This window comes from Pseudophryne corroboree, chromosome 5 (assembly GCF_028390025.1).
Source record: "Pseudophryne corroboree isolate aPseCor3 chromosome 5, aPseCor3.hap2, whole genome shotgun sequence".
NCBI lineage: Eukaryota > Metazoa > Chordata > Amphibia > Anura > Myobatrachidae > Pseudophryne > Pseudophryne corroboree.
The window spans coordinates 345,950,696-345,961,013 of NC_086448.1; the positions used below are offsets into that span (position 1 = coordinate 345,950,696).

General features: G+C 39.4%; 1 pseudogene; it reads left to right on the top strand.

Annotated features, from left to right (window-relative positions):
- The first annotated feature begins 1,878 nt into the window (after positions 1 to 1,878).
- Positions 1,879 to 1,997, top strand: LOC134930681 (5S ribosomal RNA; annotated as a pseudogene).
- The last annotated feature ends 8,321 nt before the right edge of the window (positions 1,998 to 10,318 follow it).

The following is a 10,318-nucleotide window of genomic DNA, read 5'->3' on the forward strand; positions in this document are numbered from 1 at the left end:
GAACTATATACCAATGAGAGTGCACCTATATAAGCACAGTAAAGATTATGGTTTGAAAGAAAATAGAGTATAAGGTGTGGATCTGCTTTCCCGTTAGGCAAGGCGCAACGACTACCACCGCCGTGGCGTCGTGCGTCCTGGATCGTGGATGAGAGTCCACAGAAAGATAGTAAGTAGGAAAATTTTTTTAAAGAATAGTATTCTTATTTATTTTTTTATCATTTTTTATTATTATTTTACATTTAAATAAGAAGTTTGGTAGGAGTAAAGAGCTCCAAGGAAAACTCAAGCGTCAGACAGATTTATGGGTCATATATGAATTTAGACATATATTCTCCTAAGTGGAGACATCAAGTATTGCTATAACCAGAAATCATACATGAATTGGACACCGTTCTATTGCCAGGACTTGTGGCAGAGTTAAATAACTATAGTATCCCTTATTGAATAAACTGTTAATCTGGACACTCTATTAATAATTGTGATCCTTATGCATTATACACTGTGACACTTATAAGCTATTTGCTGCACACAAAGATAAATGGAGCAAAAAATACCTGATAGACCTGGCTATATTGATCTCATATAAATAAATATGTGTATAATGATCACATGTAAGCAATTGTACAACAGATGTGGGTATACCCACACTGTATATGAGGCTATATCCAAGTATACTAATCATACATAAATGAAAAGTGTGTCAGATATAGGTATATGAGTGTGATTGTACAGGTTGCATTCACCCAGCGGGTGCAGGCTTACGAGACTCCAAATGTGACAGTCAGAGAGAATGATAGAAATGTCATGTCCTGGGAGCAGTAGGTGCCAGCGGGTCTTTCCCTGCGTGGAAAACCCGTTTCGCCCGTACGGGCTTGTTCACTTCCGGGATCTGAAATCTAGATCACGGTGAGAGGTTTAAAAATGGTGAAAATTAGATGGCAGCCAATCAGGGCTTAGTGATGTAAGACGGGACTCCCGTCCTGGTTAGTTTGTCTGCCAGCACGTCTTGTCCGCTAGCGGCGGCTGCTATTGGACAGATAGACGTGACAGGGGCGGGGGCAATATCGCTCCTGATCAGAGGCGTCGCACGTCATGCGTGGGTCCTTTCAGGGATGAGGACAGAGACCTTGTGAGAAGGGGATACTGGTCACACTCATATACCTATATCTGACACACTTTTCATTTATGTATGATTAGTATACTTGGATATAGCCTCATATACAGTGTGGGTATACCCACATCTGTTGTACAATTGCTTACATGTGATCATTATACACATATTTATTTATATGAGATCAGTATAGCCAGGTCTATAAGGTATTTTTTGCTCCATTTATCTTTGTGTGCAGCAAATAGCTTATATAAGTGTCACAGTGTATAATGCATAAGGATCACAATTATTAATAGAGTGTCCAGATTAACAGTTTATTCAATAAGGGATACTATAGTTATTTAACTCTGCCACAAGTCCTGGCAATAGAACGGTGTCCAATTCGTGTATGATTTCTGGTTATAGCAATACTTGATGTCTCCACTTAGGAGAGTATATGTCTAAATTCATATTTGACCCATAAATCTGTCTGACGCTTGAGTTTTCCTTGGAGCTCTTTACTTCTACCAAACTTCTTATTTAAATGTAAAATAATAATAAAAAATAATAAAAAATAAATAAGAATACTATTCTTTAAAAATTTTTTCCTACTTACTATCTTTCTGTGGACTCTCATCCACGATCCAGGACGCACGACGCCACGGCGGTGGTAGTCATTGCGCCTTGCCTAACGGGAAAGCAGATCCACACCTTATACTCTATTTTCTTTCAAACCATAATCTTTACTGTGCTTATATAGGTGCACTCTCATTGGTATATAGTTCCTCTACTATCATACCACGCTGCTAATGCCCGATCTCGTCCGATCTTGGAAGCTAAACAGCGTTGGGCTGGGTCAGTACCTGGAGAGGAGACTTCCTGGGAATACCCGGTGTTGTAGAGTAGGAACTACTCCTTTTATTTAAAAGGCGAACACCAACAGCAGTATCACCACTAATATCTTTTTTCCTCCCTTTGCTCTGTTATATAACAGTTCAGCGTCAGACTCTAACTACAGTAACAGATATCTAAAACACATGTGTAATCCGAGCAACTGGTCGCCAGCCAAGTGTACAACATAGATCCAACCATATTGGTTCTTTGAAGATACACCTATCACACACTTTGTTCCTTCCTTGGTCCCATCAATACAGAATTTCTGTACTGGTCAGGGGAGACGGCTGTTAGACAAACCAGTGTCTACAACCTCTCCAAAAAAAGACCAGAACATTTTAACATTTTTTCATATATTCTTTATTCTCTTTCTTACTTCACATTTTGGATCATAGATGTGTAACGGTTTTAACTTTGAATAATAAATGGATGTTTTAAATATCTTCCTGACACACATTTGAAGAACTTTCTTCTTTGTATAAGAGTGCGCCCACACAAGAGCTTTCTTTCTCTCCTGTTGTTAGTACTCCATGTAATGGTCAGGCCGACCCTGCCCGGGAGTCCTACTGTGCATGTGTAAGCCGCAATCAGTAGTGGAGGAAGGGGTGAAGGGTTCCCTTCCGACCCCTGGCAACCACTTTTATGCATTTGGAGAATGAACCAAACCTGCCATTTTAGGAGGCTTGAGATTGAAGAGTGAAACATCCAGCCCTATATCACTACATCACTACAAGCCATGACAACATGTTTTTACCACTGAATTCCTGGATCTTATCATTTTGTGTCGTAGTTTTAAGTGTAGATATTTCTCATTTTAAAATCTTTAAAATCACTTTTAAATACTCAAACATTTGCAGTTTCAGGAAATATAAATATATATGTTTAGGGTTAATTTTTGTTTTCTTAATAAAGAAAATTACCAAGCAGTTGAGATTTATTTTTAGGTAAAAAAATGTGTAAGTTTCTGCTTCAGGAAGCTCTAGTCGGCAGAGCTCTCTGCATACAGAGGGGTTAATTCAATTAGCTGCAAAGACCTTGCGCGTGCAAGTCAGCGCGGCAGAGTGGCCAAGCTTCACTACGCCCGAATTCACACAAAAGTGCTCACCACCCCATAGAGGTCCAAGCAATTTTGTGTGAATTGGACTGATTTCAGCCCACGAAGGGTGTGGGATGAGATTCCGTTGCCGCCATTGAAACGCTGTGCCAACGGCACTTCACACCTATAGTGGCTAATTGGATTGACCCCAGAGAATGTCCAGAGGAAAATGTTTGCTGCTACACATGTTCAGGCACAGCAGCTTCCTCTATGTCCTCACATTCAGCTGTGCTGTGGCTGCTTGTGTCCTCTTCACGGGTATGTGTGAATATATGTATGTATGTACGTTATGTGTGGTTGTAATTATGGCGCACGCTTCGGCTAAAACAGGGGCGTGGCCACTCAAAATGAGTGTGGTCACTCAAAAGGGGCATGTCCTTAAGTGTAGTGTACCACATCATATACCCTTATAACACATGATAACACATTATGCACCACAATAGTAGGATCCCTTATACTATCCAGTACTGGTGCCCCTTATACATTATGCCACACTGAATGAGCCAAAATTCCCACAGAATGAGCCAAAATTCACATTACGCAACACAGAATGAGCCAAAATTCACAATATGCCATACAGTATGAGCCAAAATTCACATTATGCAACACAGTATGAGCCAAAATTCACATTATGCAACACGGAATGAGCCAAAATTCACATTATGCAACATGGAATGAGCCAAAACTCACATTATGCAACACAGAAGGAGCCAAAATTCACAATATGCCACACAGTGTGAGCCAAAATTCACATAATGCAACACAGAATGAAATAAAATTCACAATAGGCAACACAGTATGAGACAAAATTCACATTATGCCACACAGTATGAGCCAAAATTCACATTATGCCACACAGTATGAGACAAAATTTACATTATGCCACACAGTATGATCCAAAATTTACATTATGCCACATAGTATGAGCCAAAAGTCACATTATGCAACACAGTATGAGCCAAAATTCACATTATGCAGCACAGTATGAGCCAAAATTCACATTATGCAACACAGTATGAATCAAAATTCAGGTACAGGGAGAGTAACTGCAGGGACATAGGGAGAGGGAGAGTGGCATCAGGGACAGTGACAGAGAGAGTGACAGCAGTGAGAGTGACAGAGAGAGTGACAGTAGGGACAGGGAGAGTGACAGCAGTGGCAGAGGGACAAAAAGAGTGACAGAGTGACAGTACATAATTAGCAGCGGACGGGGCTGTGGTCGGCGGTGGTGCAGAGGCTGAAGTCAGCGGCGATGAGAAGGCCCTGGGCAGCGGTGGTGACCAGGAAAAGGCCCTAAGAAGTAGTGCGGAGGATGCCATGGGCGGCAGTGGCGGAGGGTGTGGGCGGTAGTGGCAGCAGCAGTGAGGAGGACGTGGGCGGCGGTGGTGAAGAGGAGAAAGCCCGAGGCAATGGCGGTATAATAATGGCCTTTGGTCCCTATGACTACGGCGCCACCATTTGAAATCTCCCGTAGATCGGCAGAAAATCAGGAGCGGACATGCAGACGCTTCACAGCGCGGAATTTGAAAGGCGTGGCGGGGGTCAGTGCTCGAAGTGCCGGTATGCTATACCTGTGTATATCGGCCCACTTCAAGCACTGTGTGTGTGTGTGTGTATATATATAAATATATATATATATATATATATATATATATAGTAGAAGGTGTGGATGGCGGCACTCAAGCAGACGTATCACAGTAGTTGAAAAAAGTGGATTTATTCAGCCGACATGTTTCGAGTGGAGACACCCGTCCTCAGGGCCAGACGTCTGGACTGAGGACGGGTGTCTCCATTCGAAACATGTCGGCTGAATAAATCCACTTTTTTCAACTACTGTGATACGTCTGCTTGAGTGCCACCATCCACACCTTCTACTACATAGGGGATGAGCCTTGTTCCCCAGGAGGGCACCGCAGCAACTACACTCTGTACAACGGGAGTGCCGGGACTTTTACCTCTGCTTTTATATATATATATATATATATATATATATATATAAAGTAAATGCAATGAAAGTACAGCGCCACATGTGATGGTAAAAAGTCTCAAAATAAAACAGTCAGAGCTTTGACAGATAAGAAACACTCCCTGAAATAGAGGGCGTCAGCCAGTCCTTAGAGTTTTAGCACTGGTAAGGTGCTCCGAAATTTTAGATAATTTGCAAAGTGCTAGGGGTTCGGCAACCACTGGTGTTTCAAATAAGCAAATTTACAAGAAGACCCAATAAGTAAAAAAAAATGCATATATAAAATGGAGAGATTTTTTTGTAGAAAAAAAGCAATTACACATTTATTTTCACAGTAAATTTTGACACATGTATATATATATATATATATATATATATATAATGATTGAAAAAGTATAAAAAGGAGGATATTTTTTGCATGGGTTAGCATAATATCATATAATATTAATAGGATGGGACTATACAGTATGGGTATGAGGATAGGAATAAAGAGATAAAAATGTATGCGTTTGTATGTAGCATAAAAATATTAAAGATATTAAAAACTGACTAATAAATTGAGATTTCTCTTTTAAAAAACTAAATAAATCTAGCACCCAATAGGTTAATAAAGTGCAAGTGGATGATAAGCTATAAAAAAATGATTAACAAAGTATTAAAGATACATAAAAATATATATAAAAAATATATCTATATAAAATAGCTTATCTGAGTCAGACTGACGAAACGCATTGGGTACTCCTGCCTTGACCCTCCCACTCGAGTCAAAAGGAAACCATATCAATGTATTCCATGAATTAGTGCGAAAGGACATTTGCGATATTGAATTAAAACCACAAGTCCATATATTGAATTAAAACCACAAATCCAATCCAATCTCAAGAACAAAGAGAAAAGAAGCCCTTAAGAAATGACAAGAAAATCATAACCTCATCATAAAACAGGCAGATAAGGGAGGAGGTATCGTCCTGCTCGATAGAGAAGCTTACGAGACGGAAACCTACCGCCTCTTGAATGATGAATTGTCATACAAGAGAATCTCACAAGATCCAACAAATTAATTTATAGAAGAATTAAGGACAATCCTTCTACACTATTTTCATAAGAACATCCTTGATAAGAATAAGTTCCAATACCTGATGATGACCACACCAGTTATCCCAACTTTATACTACCTTCCCAAGATACACAAGACCCTTATTAAACCACCAGGAGGACCTATCATCTCAGGGATAAATTCCCTAACAAGCCACCTGTCAGAATATATTGACATCTTTTTGCAAAAATATGTGGTTACACTGCCATCATTCCTGAAGGACACGAGTAGCATTATTAACATTCTTTCCAATATTGAATGAAAAGAGTCTTACACGTGGATTACTATAGATGTACTAAGTCTATACACCTGCATTATCCACGAAAAGGGAATAGATGCCTGCAGAAGGTTCCTTGACAGAGACCAAGAAATGCCAATTCTGCATAAAAATGCCATCTGTGACTTTATGAGATTCATACTTAGTCACAATTATTTTATCTTCCAACGTACCTTCTTCCTGCAAGTGTGCAGGACCACCATGGGCACGACATTTGCACCCAGTTTTGCTAATCTGCTAATGGGCTCATGGGAAGAGGACTGTATTTACAATAACAATCCCTACTCAAAACATTTGATCATGTATAAACGATATATAGATGACATCCTGATCATCTGGGAAGGAGAAGATCAGTTATTTAAAGAGTTCTTTACATCACTTGAAACCAATTCATACAACTTAAAGTTCACACATGAAATGAATAAAGAAAAGGTTGACTTCTTGGATCTAACACTCGCAAGCACTGAGTCTCGGATTACAACCAGTAACCTCATCAAAAAGGTAGATACCAACAGCTACCTTCATTTTAAAAGTTGTCATGCAAAAAACTGGAAAACAAACATCCCTTACTCTCAGTTCCATTGCATCAAGCGTAACTGTAGTAATGACCAAGACTGCTAAAATCAATTGAAAACATACGCTGAAAGATTCAAGGAAAGAGAGCATCCCCAACATGTCATTAACAAGGCACTAGTAAAAACAATAAATACAAAAAGACAGGAACTCTTCACCAAAAAAAATACAGAAAAAGTCTGAAAACTTTATCCCATTCATTACTACTTATAGCAACCAAGAGTGCACACAGAAGAAACAGATGAAGTATTAAACTTAACCAGCGCTTTGTCGATAATCCAATTGATCACTTATTTTCATGCATCATCCCGATATGCAGTGGGGGAACATGACAAAGATAGAAAGATATATAGTGTAACACAGTTTTTTAATTTTACATGAATGAAAAACAATATAAAAATGCTCAAATGAGAACATAAAGTGCAAAGCAAGGCATAATCTTCTCTCCAAAACAGGAGACTTTCCGGTCAGGTGATACAATGGATAATTACCAAATGAGTTGGAACTGTGTTTTAAGCAGATCAATACACGTTCATACAGATATCATTGGGGATCCCGGGAAAGTCCCACTGCAGAGCCGTGTAGAGAAATAATCCTGTATCTCCAGTGCTGGATTGTCTCCCCACCAACGCGTTTCTTCCCCTCACTGGGGTCTTTATCAAGGTGTGCATATGCCTTTCTTGAAGAGTCTTCCTCTATTTAAATGAGCAGCATCCAATAGTGCTCCTCCGTGCACAGCTGAACCAATATACATAACAAACTACAAGTCCCAGAGTTCTCAGCTGTGCACGGGACTTCCTGCTATGTCACTTCCGGCGTAGCAGGGAACCATGGCAACATCGGGTTTTTGGACGCAGTCCAGTGACCACTTGCCATTAACATCCAATCTCATTCTTTTTAAACCCCTAAACGGGTTCCCTTATATCCACAGTTGTTTTAGTAGAAAAGTAATAATGATAAGACAGCCGCAATTTAAAAGTCCAGATATTGCGATACGTCACTTCCGGTGACGTGATGCCATACACAGAGTGGTTGCCATGGGGATCCCAGACAAGATCTAGAAAATAATTAAAAATATACTATAGCAATGGAGTTGCAGGTCATAAATAGATATTTGGTACAGAAACATGCACAGTAAAACACCCAGTGTGATTACTAGTAAAAACAACCTATTTAAAAAGATTATGAAAATAATCGTGCTTATATTCAGATCACTATTTTAAAAACTAAATTCTTACGCATTGAGGAACCAACGGTTCCTGTTTTGTATATTCTGCCAAAAATCCATAAGGATCCAGGGAATCCCCCCGGTAGGCCTATAGTTGCGGGAATTGGCTCCGTGACCTCTAATCTCTCGGAGTTTATAGATCACTTTTTGCAACCCCTGGTGGTTAAATATCCATCGCATCTGAAAGACACAGGGGCCTTTTTAAATACATTAGATTCCATACAATGGGAAGAAGGTTACATCCTGGTGACTGCTGATGTACGTTCACTATACACCATTATTGAACACCAGACGGGCCTTGCAGCGGTCACCAAGGCTTTAACTGATAGTGGATTAAAAGAATCCTTACAAGAGTTCATCATAAAAGGAGTTTCATTTATTTTGGAGAATAACTATTTCTCTTTCGATGGCACGTTTTATCTGCAGGACATTGGCACTGCAATGGGCACTAGGTTCACTCCGAGTTACGCCAACATCTTTATGGGACAGTGGGAGGATTCCATGATTTGGAATCAATGTCCCTTTGGAGCGAACCTAGTGTCCTGGAAAAGATATATAGACGACGTCTTTTTTATTTGGAGAGGTGATGAAGATAGTCTTAACCAATTTTCAAATTATTTAAATTCTAATTCGGTTAATGTATTTTTTACCTTTGAAAGCAGCCGTGAAAGCATCAATTTTTTAGATATCACTGTTTTTATTGAAAATAATGTAATAAAAACTAAAACTTTCATTAAACCCACAGATTCGGGTGCGTACATTAATGCTAGTAGCTGCCATCATCCAAATTGGCTTAGTTCCATCCCGGATGGCCAATTTATGCGCTTGAAATGCAATTGCACAGATATAGCACTTTATGATATACAAGCGGAAGAGATGAAGTCTAAATTTATGGCTTCAGGTTATTCAGGAGATAGGATAGATGTTGTAAAAACTAATGTCTCAAAGGTTGATCGTCGAGACTTATTTACAGTCAAAATGAAAAGGGGCTAACGATAGAGGAGTACAATCCGATTGGACATTTATAACATCTTTGAATAGTCAACATAAATTGTTAGAAAAATCCTTGAATAAGCATTGGGGGATCTTGCGTAAAGACCCCATTATTGGTCAGTTATTACCAGAAAGACCTAAATGTATCTTCAGGAGAGCGCCGAACTTGAAAAATAAGTTGGTGAAAAGTGCACAGCCTGTAAAGAAAACTATGTGCACTATAAAATCCAAAGGTTTCTTCCGCTGCGGAATGTGTATAGGTTGTAGAAACATACCACACAGCAGCGGTAAGATACCAGAGATACAGATTAATGGCAATAATTTTAATATACAAGGTTTTATAACATGTAATAGTACTAATGTTATTTATGCCATTGAATGCTCATGCCACTTGTGGTATATAGGACGCACCTCAAGGGCTCTGAAAATTAGAATTAGCGAGCACTTGAGGAATATTAAGAAGGGTCTGACGACCCATGTGCTTTCTGAGCCCTTTAGAGTCCACCATAATGGGAATATATCAGGTATTTTACGTTTCTGTGGTATAAGACATATTAAGAACCACTGGAGAAAAAAAGATGGTGTTGGTCAACTAGCAAAAGCTGAGATGCAGGCAATATATGAACTGGGTACACTGAAACCAGGAGGCTTAAATGCCGATTTTGAAATAAAGTGGTTTTTAAAATAGTGATCTGAATATAAGCACGATTGTTTTCATAATCTTTTTAAATAGGTTGTTTTTACTAGTAATCACACTGGGTGTTTTACTGTGTATATTTCTGTACCAAATATCTATTTATGACCTGCAACTCCATTGCTATAGTATATTTTTAATTATTTTCTAGATCATGTCCGGGATCCCCATGGCAACCACTCTGTGTATGGCATCACGTCACCGGAAGTGACGTATCGCAATATCTGGACTTTTAAATTGCGGCTGTCTTATCATTATTACTTTTCTACTAAAACAACTGTGGATATAAGGGAACCCGTTTAGGGGTTTAAAAAAAATGAGATTGGATGTTAATGGCAAGTGGTCACCGGACTGCGTCCGGGAACCCGATGTTGCCATGGTTCCCTGCTATGCCGGAAGTGACATAGC